This window comes from Gobio gobio, assembly GCF_949357685.1.
Source record: "Gobio gobio genome assembly, chromosome: 5".
Lineage (NCBI taxonomy): Eukaryota > Metazoa > Chordata > Actinopteri > Cypriniformes > Gobionidae > Gobio > Gobio gobio.
The window spans coordinates 50539052-50561278 of NC_137101.1; the positions used below are offsets into that span (position 1 = coordinate 50539052).

The 22227-nt window shown below is 37.6% G+C and overlaps 2 long non-coding RNA genes across 2 annotated transcripts; both read left to right on the top strand.

The window, feature by feature from the left end:
• Positions 1–443: 443 nt before the first annotated feature.
• Positions 444–16533, top strand: LOC307126571. The gene is made up of 3 exons (XR_013816509.1): positions 444–498; positions 930–1301; positions 12986–16533. It is a non-coding gene; the product is annotated as an uncharacterized lncRNA (long non-coding RNA).
• Positions 16534–17092: 559 nt separating this feature from the next.
• Positions 17093–20676, top strand: LOC307126572. The gene is made up of 3 exons (XR_013816510.1): positions 17093–17287; positions 17619–17745; positions 20563–20676. It is a non-coding gene; the product is annotated as an uncharacterized lncRNA (long non-coding RNA).
• Positions 20677–22227: the final 1551 nt, after the last annotated feature.

Consider the following 22227-nt stretch of genomic DNA (forward strand, 5'->3'; position numbering starts at 1 on the left):
TGACTTTATTCGGCAATGTCTTCTCTTCCCTGTCGCTCAAAAAAGATTTTATATTACATATTTATTATTTATTAATATATTTATCAGTGAAAATATCTAGATGTAGGTCTATATATCTAGATATTTAGATGTAGAATCTTATAGTAATTAGCATAATTAGTACCCTTATTTTCAGGTATTTTTAGACTCAAATTAACTTTATATGTATTTATATATTATATAAATAATTTATTCCCCTAAACAATACCGTTTTAACTTTTAGACAAAGTCGAAATAAGTCTAATATTTTCAACACATCATTGAACAACATGTATTTAAGTATGTATTTCACCAATACATTCAACTCTGAATTTCTGTCATCTCTTGTATTATTTGTATGTGTGCACTTCTGTGAATGTAGACTGGAGTGTGTGAACGGGACTTTTATTTTGGTATTGTGGTGTGACGTCATAAGGCTGCGCCTTGCTCCTGCATCTGTTTGGATTCGGCTGAAGAAAGGTTTGTGTTTTAAATCTAAAAAAGGTAAAAGCGTTTAAATCTATAGAAACCATCTTCAAAGTTTTACAAGCAACGCAGATTTAATGATTTATCATTAAATGTAACATTGCATTGCTTTATCTAACACTTATTAACGTTGTGTGAGTAAAGTAACAGAAAAAAACTCATGAGTAACAGAAGCAGCTTCTCATTTCTCTCTCTATCGTGAATCAGTTCATCATATAAACATGAGTTCAGTCTCTGGCGAGTAGAGATGAGAGATTAAATAAATAAATATATAGTGTCTGTGTAATTTGTTTTCTTTTATTAGTTTGTAGTGCTAGTTTTGAGTGTTACTGAGACTGCGCTGATACTGAACTAGAACTGAGAGACACTCAGAGATTTAATGAGGATTTATTTTTCTTTCTGTTAATTATTCTCATCTTAAACAGGACAAACACACAGAAAAACTCATGAAGAAGCGACTGAGATCCACTTGACACACTATTAAAACATGCTGTTTATTAAAGAGGAGAGTGAAGACCTGAAGATTGAAAATGTATTCAGTTTGAAACAAGAAGAAACTGAGGAACAAACAGAGAAAGAGGAGAGTGAAGAAATGAAGATTGAAGAAACATTGAGAGTGAAACAAGAAGAAACTGAGGAACAAACAGAGAAAGAGGAGAGTGAAGAAATGAAGATTGAAGAAACATTGAGAGTGAAACAAGAAGAAATTGAGGAACAAACAGAGAAAGAGGAGAGTGAAGAAATGAAGATTGAAGAAACATTGAGAGTGAAACATGAAGAAACTGAGGAACAAACAGGTTGGTTTCATTCTCAAAGCTGAACTCATTGGATATTTGTGAAGAATGTCTTGTGAATGTCCTCAGTCCTGCTGGTTGGAGTAAACTTGTCATTCTTTAAGTCTACACACTCGCAGATCCTCTCATTATAACAAGCAAAGCTTATACTCAATGTAAATAAGAGATGTGTTGTGCCGTTAGAGTCATTGTTTATAGAGGGATTTTCTGTCGATTTATTGTTTATTTCTTTCAGTCTCAGTGTGCACACTTTTATAGCATTTGAATGTTTGGTTTTGTTAATTAAATATGTATTAGCAGCGTTTGCTAAAGTTAAAGAAGTTAGAGATCAGTTGATGGGATTTTTAGTGTTTAGTTTAGAGGCTTCTCTGTAACGTGAACTGCCTAAAAAAAGCCATCTGCTGTTCATGCGTGCACACTTTTATAGCTACTGTTGATGTTTGTTTGATCACTACACAACACCCGTAGCAATGTAAACATGTTTGTTCTCATTGACAGTTAATTGAAGCTTACTGTATTAATCGAAAAATCAAAATCGCGTCTAGTTTTACGTGCAAACATTTTGAATGCATTCGCGCGTCCACAGCGAATTGGACGCGCGTAGAAATCGAGCGCTGGAAGCGAAATTGACGCGCGTTCAAGGCACTCCAGGAGAAATATGTCATAAAACACCACTCTGCCTCTTTTCATTTTCATTAAACATATATATTAAACATTAATAGCCACACAAATGTGGTCCAGGCAACTCCTACATTATCTTCACTGCATGTATATTTAAATATCCTTAAAATATAAAGTTATGAAACTTCTCTTTGCCCTCAGTCAAAACGATTTGGCAGACAACAAAGTATAGATTCATGACACCAAAGATCGCCCGTTAGATCTACACAAGATGAGCCACTACAGGACATCAGAGTCAGCGGCAGACGGCAGAAGGACTGGCCGAGGAACCGGGGTTATGAGCAGTGATTGCCCGGTGATCGCCTGGATCTCACAACTCCACAAACACAAGATTACTTTTTTAAAATAGGCGCTCTCTTTATAAATAAACCACAGATTTGAGCTTTAAACAACTACATTCTCACCTGAAAAAGTCTTAAAACTACATTTTGTGACACAATAGATCTCTTTTTTATTTATGCAGGGTTTCTCATACACGTCACTTTACCACGTGACTGCAGCGAGTAGGCTCCTGATTGGTTAACGCGCCGTGAATTGACGCCAAAGTTCAAATTTTTCAACTCGGGCGTCAGACATGAATTCGCTTCAAACGCGTGAATGCACAAAAGCACCATTCGTGTGTAACGCGCGCATCGCGCAAGACGCTCAATTCGCGTGAACGAGGCAGATTCGCGTCCTTTGCGCCGCGGGACCTCCAGACGCACGTCAACGCGCCTTTCCATTGACTTAACATTGAAATCACTCGCGCCAGACGCTCTATTCGCGTTTGGTGTGAACGCAGCATAACAGAACCTTGTAAATAAAACCGTACCAATGTCCCTGCCTCCTAGTGGCCAGAGAAGGCCATCGCACACGTGTGTACAAATCACAGTGATGCGTCATGGCTCTACAGTTAGTAATGAACCTCAGAGAAGCATGATAAACCGATTCCACCATTTGAAGACGTGAAGATGAAGCATTCATGTAAAAAAGACCACCATAATCTAGCACAGATAAAAAAGTAGCAGTGACAAGGTGCTTTTTCACTTCAAAAGAAAAACACAATTTCTTACGGAAGAAAAACCCCAGTTTCTGTTTGAATTTCCTCACAAGTTTTTCTATGTGTGGTTTAAAAGTGAGGGAGTCGTCAATCAAGACACCGAGGTACTTATTAGGGCTGGGCGATATGGAGCAAAAAATATATCTCGATATATTTTGCTATATCTCGATATACGATATATATCTCGATATCATTACAGGAAAAATAACCCCCCAAAAACTACTGCAAAAACAAATATGCCAAATACCACAAAGTCTTTTTTTTTTGGAAGTGCAAAGAGGTAGGCAGTTAATGTAGGAACAAAGTAGGGATGCAACAATACAGTAAGTCCACGGTTCAATACATACCTCTGATTTTTTTACCACAGTTTTCGGTTCGGTTCGGTTCTGATGGCTAGTTGCATCAGATTTTTGCTATTCTATTCTTAGCCGAACAGCAAGAGCTTAAGGAGGAAAAAATACTATTTTTTTATTGCAATACTCTTTCTTTATTTTACTTAAAAGACTTGAAAAACCTTACTTAAACTTAAAACTTTACTTTTAAAAAACCTTGTACACATTCCTAGTGTACTGTATAATATAAAATAAATATATATTTATAAAGATTTACACTGGCAGCTCAGAGCTGTACAGCAGCATTTAAGTATGAAATTGAATTAATGTAAAAATAAAACACTACATAGACTTCCCTATAAAATATACATTGATTCTTATTAAAGCTACTGTAATTAGTTTTTCAGTCAAGAGCCGTGAGTGATTTTGTAGGAATAGTTCACTCAAAAATGAAAATTCTGTCATTGATTACTCGCGCTCAAGTTGTTTTAAACCTGAATAAAGTTCTTTCTTCTGTTGGACATAACATATATTTTGAAGAATATTGGAAACCAAACAGTTGCTGGTCCCCATTGTAGGAAATAATAATATGAATGTAAATCGCTACTATCAGCTGTCTGTGTTCAACAGAAGAAATTAATACAGGTTTGGAACAACATTAGAGTGAGTAAATAATGACATCATTTTAGAGTGAACTGTCCCTTTAAGGACAAGCGGCAGCGTGTTCACTAGGCTGCCCTGCTGTCAATTTAAGACTTTCACGCATCTAATATACAGACACACGCCGATTTTACTTTCACTTTAGACATAACCGACTGTGTTTATGTTAACCTTGTGTGTATTTGACAGTGACTCTGGAAAGCGCATGGTGCCCTACGCACAAGGCTTTAAAACACATGCAAATAATGAATTTTCATTCAAAACTAAAACAACTCAAATCAAGGGCATAGTAAGTAACCTTCTCCAGCAAGCAAGCCGCTCTCTCTCCTTAGTGTAACTTACAGTCGCGGGAGTTCTTGTCTCGCAAAGTAATGCCGCCTAGGTAAACTGTATCTTGGATCAAGTGTTTGAGAACCAAATGTCGGCATTCATGGCGGTAGACATCTGTCTGCTGTTCGTCCGACGCCTTAAAACCGAAGTATCTCCATATAATGGAGCCAGTTTTTAAGACGAGTTCTGTAGCCTCCGAGCTGGTTGCGGACGCCGCCATGACAACACGCGAGGGGAGGGGGAACAAAAGCAAGGAGGCGGGGGGCGAGCACAGCACCGAGAAGGCAAACAAGCAAAGTGGCGGAATCAGAATTAAATATAAACAATATATCGATATATACGATATGTCAAAATCCATATCGTGTTTAAAAAATATCTCTATATTTTAAATATCGAGATATCGCCCACCCCTAGTACTTATATTCATGAACCACTTTTTTGACATTCCCTTCAAGAGTGGACACTACTGGAACAGTTTGAGGCACCTTCTTAGAGTTTGTAAAGTACATTAGCTTTGTTTTGTCAGCATTGAGGACTAGTTTTAACTGAAGAAGTGATTGCTGGACGGTAACAAAAGCTTTCTGCAGGCTTTCAATTGCCTGAGCAAAAGATGCTCCAAAGCAGTAAATAACTGTCATCAGCATAAAAATGCATGTTAGCGTTAGTGACATTTTGACTCAAGTCATTGATGTACAAAATAAACCAGGGATTTTCTCGCCCCTTCACTCTGCATTTCCTAAAAGGGGCATGTTTATTTACAATTTGCATAAAATTTTCCTTAAAAAACGTCTAAGCTATCTCCACATCAGGTAGTACTATGTTTTCCCATTTCACCAATGTCAAATCATGATTAAAAGCTTCATTAAAATCATTAAAATGTTTAAAATTCCTCTGACAAACAATGCATGGCTTACATTTTGGAATTTTAGTATTTTGACAAGCAGCAACAACACAATGATCACTTAAATCATTACAGAAGATGCCCACAGAAGAGAACTTATGAGGCAAGTTTGTTAAAATCAAATCAATCAAAGTGGACTTTGCTGGACTTTTGAGACTAGGCCTGGTGGATAGGTTGATTAATTGGGTAAGATTAATAGAGTCACACAACCTCTTAAATTCATCAGAAGATGCATTTAGCCAATCCCAGTTCAAGTCTCCAGCCATAAGTAGTTCAGGATAATTTAATTTAGCAAAAAGATGCTTTAACGAATATAATGCCTGTTTTGAAGCAGATGGAGGCCTGTAACACCCAACAACAGTGATAGCAAAGGACTTTGCCATTTCTACATTCAATGCCAAAAATTCAATTTGTTTGCATATTGATTGGGACAAAACAACAGAGGCATTAAATCTTCATTTAACATAAATAGCTACACCGCCACCTTTTTTTGGTCTGTCGGTGCGCTAAACATTGTACCCAATTATATTAATGTCCTCATTAGAAATAGATTTCAGAAATTATAACAACATCTGCACCAGTTGATTTAACCCAAATTCTGACATTGTCCATCTTTGGTAGTAAGCTGCACACATTAAGATGAACATATTTAAGCCCAGACAAAGATTTAAAATCAGAAGGAGTCTGGGAGAATTGCAGCTCAGGGCCAGGGTTTGGATGCACATTTCCAGACAAAAGCAAAAGTAAAACAATCAACAATCTCTGTTTCACCTCTGATTTTGATTAAATTATTTGATCCGTAGAAGCCAGGCAGAGCCCTCCATTGAGTGAACAAGTCAGATAATTATACAAACAAAAACACATTGAAGTTTAGGTAGGTCTCTGGGAATTATATGTTGGCTAAAAGTGAGATATTTGAATAGTTGTGAATTTCTGTGTTTAAAGGACAACTCCGGTGAAAAATTAACCTACGGGTAATTAACACATGGTTACCGAGTAGATCGTTCTCTGGGATGCGTTTTCATGAAAATCGAATTGTCCTTTAAGGTGCAAGTCGTAGAATGCTGAGTTACAATTTGGAAAACAGAAAGATATAAAATAGTTATAGTAATCCATCATACAACCATATTCACTTTTTACAGTGTAGGTTTTGGTCTTTGAACCACCAATTTACATCTTTAGAAATTTGGAAACGCAAAGTAAAAGTAGTTCCGTGCATTAAAGCAAACGCAAAATAACTTATTTGCATGAGAGTACTCTCTGACAAAGCATGACACAAGCCAAAATTGAATAATAAAAAAAAGTGGTAAACATCGGATGATGCATTAAAGGTCCCATGGCATGGCATTTTTCTATTATTTTATAATGTTTCCTGAGGTGTACTTATATTGTTAGTATGATTTTTACATCATAAAATGTCATAATTTTGAAATAAAAGGCATTTTTTCTATACTGATGTTTGCCCTGTGGCTGAATGCCCTGTTTCAAGGGGCGTGTCTGCTGTGAGACTTCAGTAAAAACGCCCACTGTTGTGATTGGCTGACATCTTTGCATTTGAATGAGTATCAGATCTTGTAGCGGAGGGGGCGTGGTTTAACAAGGTCTACGACGCACGAGCCTGCTAGAGAGACGGATGGACCTGAGTTCACTTCTCATCAGTTCTGTCAGTCTCAGTTCAGTGAACTGTTGTAGTTACTAGCATATATGCTACTAGTATATATACTTCAGGTTATTAGTCTATTTCTAGTCGGAGGGACTGTCACTCATGTCAGAAAGTTAGTAACTCTAGTAAATTATGGATCAGCGCTGACTGGAGACGCGAACCGTTTAGAACGATTCAGTCCGATTTGGTGAACTGATTCGGTTCACTAAAAAGAACAGGTTCAAAAGAAAGATTTGTTCGCGAATCTGACATCACGGACCAGAGACGGAGCGATTGCTAACAAAGTTATTTATAGTAACTACTGAGTTGTGAGAGCGCTGTCTGTCAGCGCAAGTTTATTTTGTTTGTATCTGAGAGTTCTGAATAAACACGAGTCCCAGCGTGTGCACGAATAATATGGTTCTGTGTGAACTTGAATAATTAGCTACACATCAGAAATCACTGATCACAGATCAGAAGGAACTGAAAAAAGACTTCTGTTTTCATTTGTACAAACAAACACTCACAAGCCATGATCTCTCGAGGACAAACAAATATGGCGCTCGCATGGGCGTGCCAAATTCTCTAGACGGAGGAAAGGGAGGTAACCGTTCCTGTTTTGACTTCATAACAGGAAAATTCAAGATCGGCTCGTCTGGCCTGTCATTTTCTCAAAGGCAGAGAAAGACACCCAGAACTCGGTTTTACACCGATCAAAGTTTCTAGCCACTTGGGGACAATATTCAGGCTAGGGGAACTCATATTAATGTTGAAATACCTCATAAAATGAAAATGTCATGCCATGGGACCTTTAAAATGTATGTCGCTACACAATGTCCCTGTGGAATCGATTCCACTTCAATACACAATCAGACGGTTAAAGCAGGTGATTTGTAACGTCAATAAGCAGCTTCTGTTCAATGATGGGCTTTGATTCATCCTGACTGAAATTCTTCACACATACGGTTCCTTTGCAAAATTAACGGTTAAATTGAGAAGACACTATTTTACTGATATTTTGAACATAAATAGCATTATGTATGTTGGTTATTGCTATACAAAGTTCTGTTATGTCAATCTGCTAGCAATCCCATCATCTACATAGCGCATCTGACTGGTTACTCGACCGCCAATGAGCTCACTGCTCTACATTCAAATACTCCACAGTATTGGCTGATAGCAGTCTGCAGAGCGCTTTCAGCAACCCTCCACCTTCCCCAGCTCCACCTGTATAGATCTGTTGTGGGTAATTTCATGTATGTTATACGTGCAGCAGCATGTCTTACATGTTCTCAGCAGTGTGTCTGTGGATGTACTGGCAGTAGCAAATCTGGTAGGACCAAAAACTTTAACATTGCAATATCCATTACCATGCCAATCTCTCAGAGAGTTGTCATGACATAAATATCATTGATTTGTTCTGCTGTGTTCTCTCGCTCACATCTGAGTTTTGCTTTCAGGTTTGGTTGATTGGGGAGTTGTAACTCCACCTGTCAGTGACCTTTGGGCCATAGTGTTGGGTCATTCTAAAGTTATGACAAACATATTGTATTTGCTTCCTGAAAAAAATTGCCGGTTTACTTTTAATAAATGACATGGAATTACTGCAAGTTTTTAGTTTGACAGTGATTTTTTTTCCCACCTCTGTTCCTCGTAATCAAACACACCTTGGACCAGGGTTGGAACTGAAGAATGCATAAAGGCCTTCCAGGAACAGGGTTGGCTACCCCGACCTCGAAGCTGACTAGCAAAACAAGGGTTCATAGCTTTTAAAAGGGCTTTTAAAACCTCATCCTCTGTAGGTTCCTTTTTCCAACGCTTAAACAAAGCTTGAAATGAGAAAGTAAAGTCACGAACACTTTCATTTGCCCCTTGTAACCGATTTCGTACTTGATCCTCCAGCACATCTTGATAATCGTTAATCGATAAACTTTCCCAAGTGTAAACTTTAAATCTCATTGTCTCCCACCAATCACGGGCAGACGTATGCAGAACACTGAGCATAGTTGCAAGAATTTCGCTATTTGACATTGGTCTGAGAGCTAAGAAGTCTTTACATCTTTCCAAGTAAACTATTTGAAACTGTTGGATCAGAAACCTGACTGACCAAATCCCCAGTATTACATGGTGCAGTTGACCCTAAACATACCTGAGAAGAATGAGCAGAAGCAACATCCTCCCGTTCATCTATCTTACTGTCAAGTTGAGGGCATCTCTGCATAAGGGCATCAAGAGAAGTTTGCATAGTAAACACTTGCTGCTTGAGACTGCATACTTCTTCTTGCAACTCCTTTCCATCTACACTATGTTCTTTGATAGCTGTTTTAAAAGAAGTAAGCAATGAATTGTTAGCATCATCAAACAATTCCTTAAACTCAGTACATGACTGTTTTGCATTCCACTTAATAGCATCAATTGTTTGATCAGTAAAATCTTTCATACGATCATTAAGGACCTCCCAAAAAATCAGTTTGCGCTTTTTCAACTAATGTTAAGGTTTCTTTAGGAATGTCTTTAGCACAAAGTTTAGCATTTTCCTCAAACCATTTTTTCTGCCAAGCTACAGTGTCCACAAATAGACTTTTAAGTGAATCAATTGCTTGAGAAAATATTGTTAAATCATCTGTTTGGTTCCCTGAACCTATCAGAGGAACACCCAGAAATGGTTGTTCTAAACCTGTCATCATCTAATAGAGACTGCTCCACATTCTGAGGAGTGGAAGGGCTATCATGAAATGGTCCCAGACTGCTATCATCTCCAGATCCAGTAACATTTATAAGAGGAGAACAGGGTTCCATAATTACACAAATAAATCACAATAAGTCAATAAACGCACAACATCTACGGGTCCCTGTTCGGGCGCCACTTCTGTGACTATATCTGACTCTATAAGGTGGGGTTCGGGCGCCAGGGGTAAAAACCACCACAATTATTTAGTTAAATTTATCATTAGAGTCATTACAGGGATTACATTACTAATCAAGTTGTATGAATCAAATTGGACAAGGAACCACAAAAAGTTGATTTAAAAGTTCTCTATTCAAGTTCAATTCCAGTCATATTGCATAACTCAATACATTCAATAATTTTTTTTTTTTAAATTATTAATTTAAAACCCAGAAACATTTACCTTTTTAGTTACCTCACAACAATAATTGAGTGATAAATAAATCAAATAATTAAACAATTCAAGGAATAAAGTGCAATGCAATAAACCTTATACAGGAAAAAATAAATCCAAAATACAATAAGGCAGCCGCGTAAGAAGGATACAGAATTAAAGCAAAGGGAAAATCATCTGGATCCAAAGTTCAACAAAAAAGGGGGGAAAAATGTCTTACCATGTCACTCATTAAACTACTGGGCATGAAACAATTCAATACATCACACACAATATTTACAAAATAGTTTGGCAAACTCGAGCGCCAAAAAAAAACCCCAGGGAAAACCTCCCTAATTTACACCAAAAACCTCTTTAAAACATCCTGCCTATAATGCCTTGAATTAACGTCTAAACCACAGCATAACCGGATTGGGGAAACAAACTCTCTCTCTAACGCGCTGCTTACACACAACTCGGTAATCGCTCTCCCACAACTTCCTAATGCTTTACGAAATTCAATGAGCGAAACATATTCCTCCAAATGTGAATCGTAAACATTAGAACAGAAAAAGAACCACAGCATTAAAGGTCCCATGGCATGGCATTTTTCTATTATTTTATAGTGTTTTCTGAGGTGTACTTATATTATTAGTATGATTTTTACATCATAAAATGTCATAATTTAGAAATAAAAGGCATTTTTTCTATACTGCTGTTTGCCCTGTGGCTGAATGCCCTGCTTCAAGAGGCGTGTCTGCTGTGAGACTTCAGTAAAAACGCCCACTGTTGTGATTGGCTGACATCTTTGCATTTTAAATGAGCGGAGGGGGCGTGGTTTAACGAGGCACGAGCAGGCACGAGTCTGCCAGAGAGACGGATGGACCTGTGTTCACTTCTCATCAGTTCTCTCAGCATGTCTCAGTTCAGGGTGAACTGTTGTAGGTACTAGCAAATACTTCAGGTTATTGGTTTATTTCTAGTCGGAGGGGCTGTCACTCATGTCAGAAAGTTAGTAACTTTAGTAAATTATGGATCAGCGCTGACTCGAGACGCGAACCGTTTAGAACGATTCAGTCCGATTTGGTGAACTGGTTCGGTTCACTAAAAAGAACCGATTCAAAAGAATGATTCGTTCGCGAACCGGACCTCACGGAGACGAAGCGATTGCTAACAAAGTTATTTATAGTAACTACTGAGTTATGAGAGCGCTGTCAGTCAGCGCGAGATTATTGTGTTTGTATCTGAGAGTTCTGAATAAACACGAGTCCCAGTCACACCGAGTCCTCTTCATCATTATTCTACCAACTTTGTAACACATGCAATGTACCATTACAGCGAGATGAACGAGTTAGTAAGTGTTGAGTATAGCATTATTTCTAGATATGTTCCAATCATATGAATAGCGTCATTGACGCGCATTGAGTAACTTACACAGCGCAAACAAAGACACAACAGCAGTAATCGAATGTAATCCAGTTTATTGTGGGGTTAGCTGGCTAGCCTAGCCGGATACCCTCACGCTTACCCTCCTTCTGCTTAATCTCACGCCGCGTTTGGTGCCTCCGCTGTGGGCCAGATGCAGTACTGGGGGTCGGGGATGTTGGAGGCCGAGCTTCAGCGTGCGTGAAGTTTATCTCTAAAGATGTGACTGCTGATGTTAAACAGAAAAGACTGTATGCACATTTTAGAACAGATAGACGCGACAAGGACGTACAAAAACACTGACTCACAAGATAGAAAACACGAAAACACTGTTCTGTCGGGAGAGAGAGAAGCCGCTGCGTGTCCACAAATAATAAATAATAAGCTACACATAAGAAATCAATGATCACAGATCAGAAGGAACTGAAGAAAGACTTCAGTTTTCATTTGTACATCCAAACACTGAGAAACTGCCAGCGTTCACTCGTTCACAAGTAATGATCTCTCGAGTGTTTGCATGGGCGTGACAGATTCTCTGGGTGGGGGAAAGGGAGGAAACCGTTCCTGCTTGGACGTCAAACCAGGAGACTTCAGGATTGGCTAGTCAGGCCTGTCATTTTCTCAAAGGCAGAGAAAGACAGCCAGAACTCGGTTTTACACCGATCAACATTTCTATCCACTTGGGGACAATATTCAGGCTAGGGGAACTCATATTAATGTTGAAATACCTCATAAAATGAAAATTTCATGCCATGGGACCTTTAAAGGTAGCATTAACCCAATGCAACGTGGCCTGCAACAGCAATAATCACAAGCCATCCACTAGCGTGACCATGACCGGGAATAACCCGTGTCTGACAACAAAGACTAGAGAGAGCGCGCACGCACGCGTGCGCAAGAGAGAGAAAGCGCAAGACGCTATTAACTTCCTTAAATACCTTCCTACCTGGTTCCCTGCATATACGCTCCACAGCGCCACCCCAGTACGGAATAGGAAAAACAAATCATTGACAACTGTCACAACTCCACCTGCCAGTGACCTTTGGGCCTTAGTGTTGTGTCATTCTAAAGTTATGACAAACATTGTATTTGCTTCCTGAAAAAAATATTGCCGGTTTACTTTTAATAAATTACATGGAATTACTGCAAGTTTTTAGTTTGACAATGATTTTTTTTCCCACCTCTGTTCCTCGAGGACAACCATCCTGCAGAGTTTAGCTCCAGTCATAATCAAACACACCTTGGTCCAGGGTTGGAAATGAAGAATGCATAAAGACCTTCCAGGAACAGGGTTGGCTACCCCTGCCCTAGATCAGTCTATATAATTAACCAAGGTCAAATAAAAGGTTTAAATAAGGTTAACTGTCAGCTTGACATTTTGAGACATGCCCTAAAGCAAGTGAAGAGTTGGCAATATTAAGGCAGCTTCTCAGATTATTTGTAACACCTCTTATAGTAGCTTAGTGGGTATAAGATTTAGTTGTGTGTTGGTTTTGGTACTTTACATGTATAAATGCTTTGATGTCGGTTGCTTTGTGCCATTAAAGTGGGGTTAACTTTTATTTGTCTTTCTTAGACCTGATGGCACCGATAGAGGAGACTGAAGAACTGAATGAAATGGAAGAGAAAGATCAATATAAGAATCATAATGATTTCATAACTGGAGAAAAATCACTCAGTTGCTTACAGACTGAAAAGGCAGGGACAAGAAATAACTTAATCTGCCTACAGTGTGGGATGAGTTTCAGAAAAAAAAAAACCTTCAAAGCCCACTTGAGAAATCACTCTGGAAAGAAACTCTGCAAATGCCCTCAGTGTGGAAAGGGTTTCTATCACAAACTACACGTTGAACTCCACATGAGAGTTCACACTGGAGAGAAACCCTACGCCTGCCAACAGTGTGGGAAAAGTTTCAATCAAAAAGTACATCTTAACAAGCACATGACAGTTCACACTAGAGAGAAGCCTTTCACCTGCCAACAGTGTGGAAACCGATTCACTGCAAAAAGAAGCCTTAAAGACCTAAGGGTATTTTTACAATTAATTTTCCGCCTGGTGTTATTTACTAAAAAAGCTTGTAAAACATCAACCCTGTTGTGCACAGACAATTGACACACCTCTTTTTTTTCAAGACAAGTTGCTCTGTCAGTATATTTGTGTTGCATTGATGTCACCTGAATGTAAAATAAGTTATGGGACCATAAAGACAAATGAAAACATAAAACGGAAATTGAATCACTCAAATATTTATTGAAAACACACACAAATAAATAAAAGCTAAGCATATTTCCTCTGGAAAACAGTTTGTTCAAGTCTTTAGAGTCCTGGAAATCAGGAATAAACATGATAACTTATACAGAACCAAAACTATTTACATTTTTCCAAAAAAAGTGCAGGCGCTTTTGGCCTCTTTGGATTTTGGATATTTACTGGTGCCAAGCCTCAAAACAGTTCCTATCAGGAACTTCTCCTCAAACTTTCTCCTCAAACTTTTTCCTCAAACTTTCTCCACAAAACTACTAAAAACTGCAGCGCGTCTCTCTCTCTCTCTCCTCAACACTAGCCGTGCGTCTCTCTCTCTTCACAATAAAAGAGCTGTGGTTCATGCGTAATGACGCACACCAACGTGGATGACGGATCAGCCTGTCATTGGTCAAACCCTCATCCAAAATGGCAGCTAGCATCGCGCTAGCGGCAAAAATGAAATGGAAAATTTATAAATTATGGACATCAAGTGGATATAAGCGTTTTGATTTATTGCTGAACAACTCCAAAAAGATGCGCATGTTCCAGGCTGGATAGCAAACCTTCTGTAAAGGCTACAAAGACACCAAAGACACCCCCGTGATGGCTAGCTCGTTAGCTTTCTGCTGGAAAAAACGGTAAGAAAATCGACAAAAGTTTCATGAAATAATATAGATATTTATCGGAGGTGCCGTGTGACGTCGTGGGCGATGCCGTCGGGCTCTGAGGGTTAACAAGCACATGATAACTCACACTGGAGAGAAACTGCAAATGCCCTCAGTGTGGAAAGGGTTTCAATCACAAACTACACGTTGAAGTCCACATGAGGATTCACACTGGAGAGAAGCGAGTGCCGTCGATCCGTTCATCACTAAAGTCTGAATCAGATTCAGAATGATGATCAAAACATAGATGCAGTAGATCCCATCCATCAACACCCCTGAAGCTTGCATGGTCTTATACCTCTTTGTGGGTTCAGCATTTCATTTGCTGATGTTTCAAAGCTTTAGTTATATCGCTACTCTTCCATGAGCACCACCTCTCACAGTACCTTGATGTCATAAACTGATCGGTCTGCCCAAGTCGGAAATCGTCTGTTCTGATTTATTCCTGTGTTGTCGCATTCTTATTGGTTCATTGTGTTCAGGTGTGTATTGTTTAGCAGTGCTTAAAGGTGTCATGAACTGGCTTTTTTATTTTTTATTATACTGTTGTCTGAGGTCAACTTATTGCGTTTGCGTGGTTTTTACATTCAAAAACATCATAATGAATAAGTAATAGGCTATTTTCTGCCTTGGTTTTGAGGCTCTCTGAAAAACACTCGGTTTTGATGGGCGTGCTGCACTGAGAGGGTCTGATTATAATTTCACCAACAGTAATTCTGGATTGCCTCCACCAAACAAGTAAATAGGAGCTAAGCAAATCAGAACACTGCACGCCCAAACAGCCGTGAACCACTAGTGTTTCTTCTTGCTTCGTATCTTTTGCTGTCTGTGGTATCTGCCACTGCAACTAATTTCTCCCTGAGACCAGAGTTCGGCGCCGCGCCTTCCCGTCTAGTAAGACCAGTAGGTGAGATCACTGGAGGTTAGGATATTTATGGCTTATAATGTTATATACAGGGTTTTTCCTGCACAGAGAATTACAAGGCGGCCGCCTCCGTCTGTAGACACAACTCAGAGAATAGATATAACAAATCAGAAATAGATATCTTCACATGATCCTCTTCAGCAATCATTCTGATATTGTGATTTGCTGGTACAAAGTCATCTAAAGCCATTTCATAGCTGAGTGTGAGGGACAGAAGAATATTTACATTGTTAATTTAAAGTTCAGGGAAACTCGTCTTACCTCCGCGGCAGCTGTCAATCATTCTCCGTTCAGCATTCAAACAACGCGTAGTGTCCGGTTACGACAGTCAGCACAGTAAAACTCTCTCCAAGATGATATATTTCCATTATAATACTTGTATGTAGATAAGGGCTTTGGGTATTTGAATAACGTGACTTTATCTTGCTGGTGTTTATCTACGTTAGCGGTTTCTGAACGATGTTGTACTCGCTACCGGTTGACAACACAAGGACTATTAATTAGCATCACATGCACAATAACTGGAATTTAAAACGGTGAAGATACAAATGATCAGTAAACTGTTGGACAGATATACATTATAGACAAGGATTTGTGCGCTCAACATCTCTTCTCTTTGTGCTGTGCACTTTTCAATGCACACTCTGACGCCATGTTGCTTTAAGCGCATCATTCTGCACCCGGGATGCGCATTTTGAAGCGTTTCATGTTATGATTTTGTGCACTGAAAGATTATTAAAAGCCTATCTTGTTCTCTTGTATCTATCATATCTTTGTTGCCCCATTAAAAAGCTGCACATTATGTTTACAATAAACATCTTGTAATTCTATATTATTTGTGTAGACTTTTTATATATAAACATATATATTTTACATTCATGTATAATTATAAAATGAGTAAAGCAAGAAGTGCTAGATAGTTCAAAAAGGGTTTATGTTTTGGAATAAAAAATGTAATTAAATATTCCAAATTAGTGTTGTTGTATTTTGATTTTCAGAATTTAATTTTACTCTGTGCCTATTGGGGTGGGCTGGGGGTGGCAGGGGTTGGTGGCAATGTAAGTATCTGGATATTTGCCGCGGGGCGAGGGCTTCGATTACCTCTCTCTTTTTTGACCATTCATGTGTTTGCATCCCTGGTAATGAACCAAGAACACCACAAATAAAGTATTCTCCAGCCTGTGATTGCGTGCTAAGGTATGTTCTGTTAGACACGTACACATAATCAATAGATATCAAACGATCTGTAACGATGCAATACTGTCACATATAAAAAAAAATGTTTTACTCAGATTAGTGTGTTGCTTCATTCTTTCATGTATTCTCATCCTGTCTGCAAATCCAGTCTCTTGTTTACAAATGACTCTGTGGTTAAAGGAACATACGTGTCTTCCCCACGTGAGCTGGATATTCATTAAAAATAAAGTTCATCCATGCATTCATAATATTGGAATCTGAATGCTTAAAAATCAGAATCCATAAAGCTTATGTGGTATGTTATATTTAAAGTGTTTTGGGGTTTTCAGAATACCACAATTTCATTAGTTGAGTGATACCAATAACGGTTTATTTTATAGCTATGCGTTTGTTCCTATTTTTTAGTAATTAACTTCTAATTTACAGTGGAACCTCAGCTGCCATTTCCCCCAGCATTTAAACCAACCACACTAACGCCTTCAAGACCTGAAGGTTCAACATCAAGTCTTGATGCAACATTAAGACCTGCGCCTCCTAGAGAAACCCAGAAGAATGGTAAAGGCAAAACATAAATTGAAACTTAGTTTTTACCTTTATTTGAATGAATCAATATTGATTCTCCCAGATCACCTCCTGAGCCTACTCACTCAGAGAATCATCAGCATAGAGAGTGAGATGAAGGCGATGAGGAGCTCAACAGCAGCCCTGTATGAACTCTATGCTCGTGCCCTGGGTGATGGGACTAGTCAGCGAGTGGAGGAGATGAACCTTGATGTGTGTGGAACTATGGAGGAACTCCTCTCTCTTGAAGAAAAAAATTAAAGAGGAGACATTTCGGAATAGAGTGGTATGTTAATAGTGAACTATCCGTGAAATGTCAAAAAAAGTGTTACAATTAAGTTAAATAACAAAAGTTATTACCATTTTGAAAATGTATTCCATCTTGTAGACACACCATTTAAGTCTTGTTGGAGGTGAAAATGTGCACAAGTGATAAAGTAAAATAATTAAAACTAAGAAAGGCCTACCAGTTTTTGTACAGTTCACCCGGCTCTTCTTTTTGGGGTGAGGTACTGAAGTATCTGTAAAAAAAAGGAAAAAAAAGAATTAAAGTTATTTTAGAATTACTTTAATTGTTTACTTGTAAACTTATTTCACATTCTTCATACCTTCATCAGAGCTGCTGAGATACACTGGACGTTTTTTCCTCTTGGGAATGTCATCAGAGCTCTCCACAGAAGACTGCACAGCTGCTCTTTTGGACCACTTTTTAGCGGTTTCATAATCACCTGAAGTACAAATACAGTGAGTATAATTTAGCATTCAGTAACAGTAGTTGCACTAACATTTTGTTTGAATGATCCTTTAAAGTAAAATGAAATACCTGTTTCTGCAAACACTCTGACCCTGTGCCTGGTCCAATTTGTTTTATCAGGAAGTTCAAGTCTTTTAATTTTTTTGGTCACATTAATTGGTGGCCAGTAACAATATTGTACCTGCAATAAAATAGTACAATTAAATTATGAAATAAATATTGTAGAAGTAGAAAATAAATTCAAACTGAAATATGAAAGCAAGAGTAATTGAAAGTCTAACTCAAGTAAAAAGTTAAATGTAAATGTTAATAATTGAGAATTGTACTCAAAACATGCTAAATGGAACTGACATTCGTTGGGAGAACAATGGGTTAAATTTGAAAAGAGAAAGATGAGGAAAAAAAGAGAAGAGTTGTCCTTACAAGGAGGGCATGAAAATAATTTTGTAAAAAGATTAAAAGGGCTTTACAAAAAAAGTGCATGAATAATTAAAAAAATGCACTGTTATGTTCCATAAAAGAAAGAATTGTCAATTTTGATTTTCATGGTGACTGCGCTTTTAACAATGTAGATTGTTTCAAAGCAGCTTTACAGTGTTAAACAAGAAAATAATGCAGCATAATTTTATTTAGCTGTATAGCCATTCTGGAAAAAACGCTGATGTCATCAGTTCATTTCAATTATCATACAGTGACAGTGTGGGCTTTAGATCAATAATTCGATCAGTAATTTAGTTTAAATAGTTAATTTAGTTATATTATTTAGATTTATTTCGATGTTTAGTTGAAAAGCTTGTTACTTTTAGGCACTTGCAATCGATATTAATTGGTAAAATGTTACTTTGCTATATATTGAACAATTCACATGAAATTAAATTGCACATATATAAAAACAATCTAGTTATCAAGTGGGAAGGTTTGTTTACATTATGGAGAACACATTTAAGTTAAACTAAGGAAATTACTTGCCTTGAAATAAAAGAAAATACTCAGAACAGGCAGCAATGGCAGATGATCTACAATTAAAGAAATCAAGGATGTCTGTTTGCAGACAAGGAAAAGAGAAATTATCTGTTTAGTGACTATATGAATATTTCAGTATCAGATATTACAGGAGTCTGAATTGATAGATGTGCTGGAGAACTTTTAAATGCCATTAAATAGAAGATTTCAAAACATTTGTCCGATTGTTAGTCAAACATATACTTACAAATCCAAAGATGATCAGTGCTAGGGCTCTTAAAAGAGCCTTTGGGGTGTAGTTAGCTGCAAGGAAAGGGGAGAAAAAATCGTAACATGAATATGAGTGAGATATATCTGTATGTTTTAAAATGCATTGTTTTCAACAATACGTGATTAAACAGGATGACTGCTTGATATACTGCTTGCTTACTTACAATAATGAGATGGTAATTGATACTGGAAAAGAGAAGATAATTAATTTTATGGTATACATTCAAAAGTTAATAAAGGCTTTTGTCTAATACAATGCTTAGACCAGTTGACCACGTCTCTACAACGTTTTCCATGGGATAAACTAGCGACGTCTTTTGAGGACGTGCCCACTGCGTTTCTGGAACGTTAGTCAAGATTCTAAAAAATGAAACTTTATCACGACGTCCTCACAACGTTGTCATAAAGTAACGTCACACTGACCAAATGACGACTAACTGACGACGTCGTCACAACGTACTGTGTTAGCTGGGAAGCTGCTCTTATACATAAATAAAGTCTAGCACAGACCATTTTTTGCTCTATACCACAATAAAAAAATATTTTATGCAACGAACATCTGAACACTAAATTAATATCTGCAGAGAATACGGACACAAATCCTTGACCATCAAATTAGCGATTGAGTTTGTGGTCCTCTGTTTGGCAGCGTCTAGCGTTACCGGTTCAGCCAAACGTTGGAAACGTGTGATATGGTTTTGCGTGTTTCGAAAATATTTTAGTTTAGTTTGACACAACTTGCATATAGTGTGGCTCTTGTCAAGGTTATTTTCCCCTTTGACTTATAGAAGCCAATGTGCTTCCATATACGCTAGCTTTTAATGCAGAGGGTCTGATGTGGCTCAGTTATCATGCGTCTCTGTAATGTGCTGACGCCACAGGCGGTGCGGGCGGCGGCTTCAGAGTTGCGCCTTTTGCGTTCCGTCAACATTACGCTATCAACATTTAGAAAATCGATTTTTTTAAAATTTGTTAATCGATTCAGAATCGTCCACGTCCGCATCGCGATGCATCTAAGAATCGAAATTTTCCCCCACCCCTATGCTATATAGCACCAAAAGTAGTTCCCCTATTATTACAAGCCAAGAACCACTTGTAGTGCTATAGCACAATTTTTTTTTTGAGTGTATGAAATATCATTTTAAATTCCTAAATATTAATTTTGCCATTGTTTGTAATAATCTAGGGAGATTTTTGTATGCACAGGGAGTCTGACAACAGTTGGTGCTCCACAGAAGGTCTGATCTCACCATCATTTAGTCTGTCTATTATAACACGAAGAAAGAGATACTAATTGAGACGGCCTAAATCAAAAACTACTGTGGCAATGTCTGCAAAATGCCTAAAACTTTTTACAGTACAGTAGCTTTGCAGGTAGTATTTTAAGTGTCTTGCAGACAGTTCTTCTTGATTTAGTCTGTCTTAATTGTTTCCCTCTTTCTTCATGTAATAACAGATTTAATGATGGTGAGACCAAATCTCTGTGTGGGACTTTTGTCACATAAAATTAAAGAGAACATACAACTTACTGTACATGATTGTAACTACTTTGCACTTATTTGTGTATTTGACAGGATGACAGCAGAGACATGATTAAAGATAGCTTCACCAATCATGTGATGAAGATCATTTTACTGGGCAGCACTGCAGGAGAGGAAGATGCTAACATAGCTGACCTCATTGAGGGGACTGAGGTGCTGTTGTAAGAATCTCACAAATGCGTGCCTTCTGCTCATGGGCTTCATTTACTCCCTGAACTTAAGCTAACTTGCTCATTTGTTCAGCAAGTAAGATCGTTCTAAAAAGTTTTTTTTTTTCTTTTTTTTTTCAAGAATTTAATTCAAATAAAACTCAAGGAAATGTCTGTCAGTGTGTTTTTTTGTTGAAAACATCAGTAGAAATATATCACAAATTATATTAAGTAATGTTTAAATAATATTTGAGGATAACTAAAAAAGATAACTAGGATTCTTATGTAAAAGACATGCAATAAATCACATTATATTTATAAGCATTACTTAAGTAAAATTTACCATCAAAGAGTCATTAAAATGTACTGGGAATTCCCAAGTAAACTTAACTTAAACATTTCTAATTAAAGCTACTAATAATTATGTATAGATTTTACTGGCCTTTTCAGAGTGAAAATTGTTTCCAAGCTTTTTCCAAGTAAATCCTACTCCACATTTTTTACAGTGTACAATTATTTTGACCTCAAATCAAGTTATATTAATGATTTTATGATTTTTTTTTTTTTTTTTTTAAGTTATGGGAAAATTTCAACGTAATAAAATATATTCTTACAGAATCTGTTCTGAGAGGAGGGTTTCTGACAGGAAAATGTATTTTCTGAAGTGAGTTTGACCACAAATCAAGTTATATTAATGATTTTTAAAGTTAGGAGGAAATTTCAATATAATAAAATATATTCTGACAGAATCTGTTCTGAGAGGAGGGTTTAGTGCACTGCTTAGGCGGTTGTTGATGCTGTAAGGCTTTGCCATTTTCAGTTCTGAGTGTAAACCAAAACTTGTGAAGAATGGTAGAAGGTCTTTCTTTCTTTCTTTTGAGATGCATATTCATTTTCTACTTAGTTATTGATGAGTGCTTTGCAGTTTTCAATTTGGAATGTAATTTTCCCCAATAAAGCTACTATTGTGTTTTGTAGCAGAAAAGTTTCAATACAATGCAATACAGCATTTTTGTTTGAATGCAAACCATTTTTTTCGTAATGTAACTAATGTAATTTTGCTCGTAATGTGACTCTTTGTAGCAGAAAACTTTATTTGTTATTTGGCCATATTTATATTATTCCTATTTCTTGTTGAAACATGTCAAAAATAAATAACCGGATAGTAAGAACAGATCCGGCACTTCATTTTTCCAGGTTCCACCATGGTTTGATGTGGGATGGGGGTCTGGTCTTGGGCATAGACTCCCGGGCTGAAAATGGGTCCCACTCCGGCCCTGACAGTGCCGTTATTTCCACCACTTAATCAAGCCACTCTTCTTTAAAACATGAGGTTTTATTTCACGTCTGTGCGTTTCACGTTGCCTCTCACATTGAGCTATTTGGACTCTCAAATTGAGAGCCGCTCACATGTGACATCATTCTCTTTCTATGAAACCTGTAAACCGCATTCACCGGATCTAACACTGCAGCAATACTATAGCGGCTGAACAGAGCACTGAAATTATTTCTCATTTAAACTACAACCAAATGGATTTCTCCCCACCTT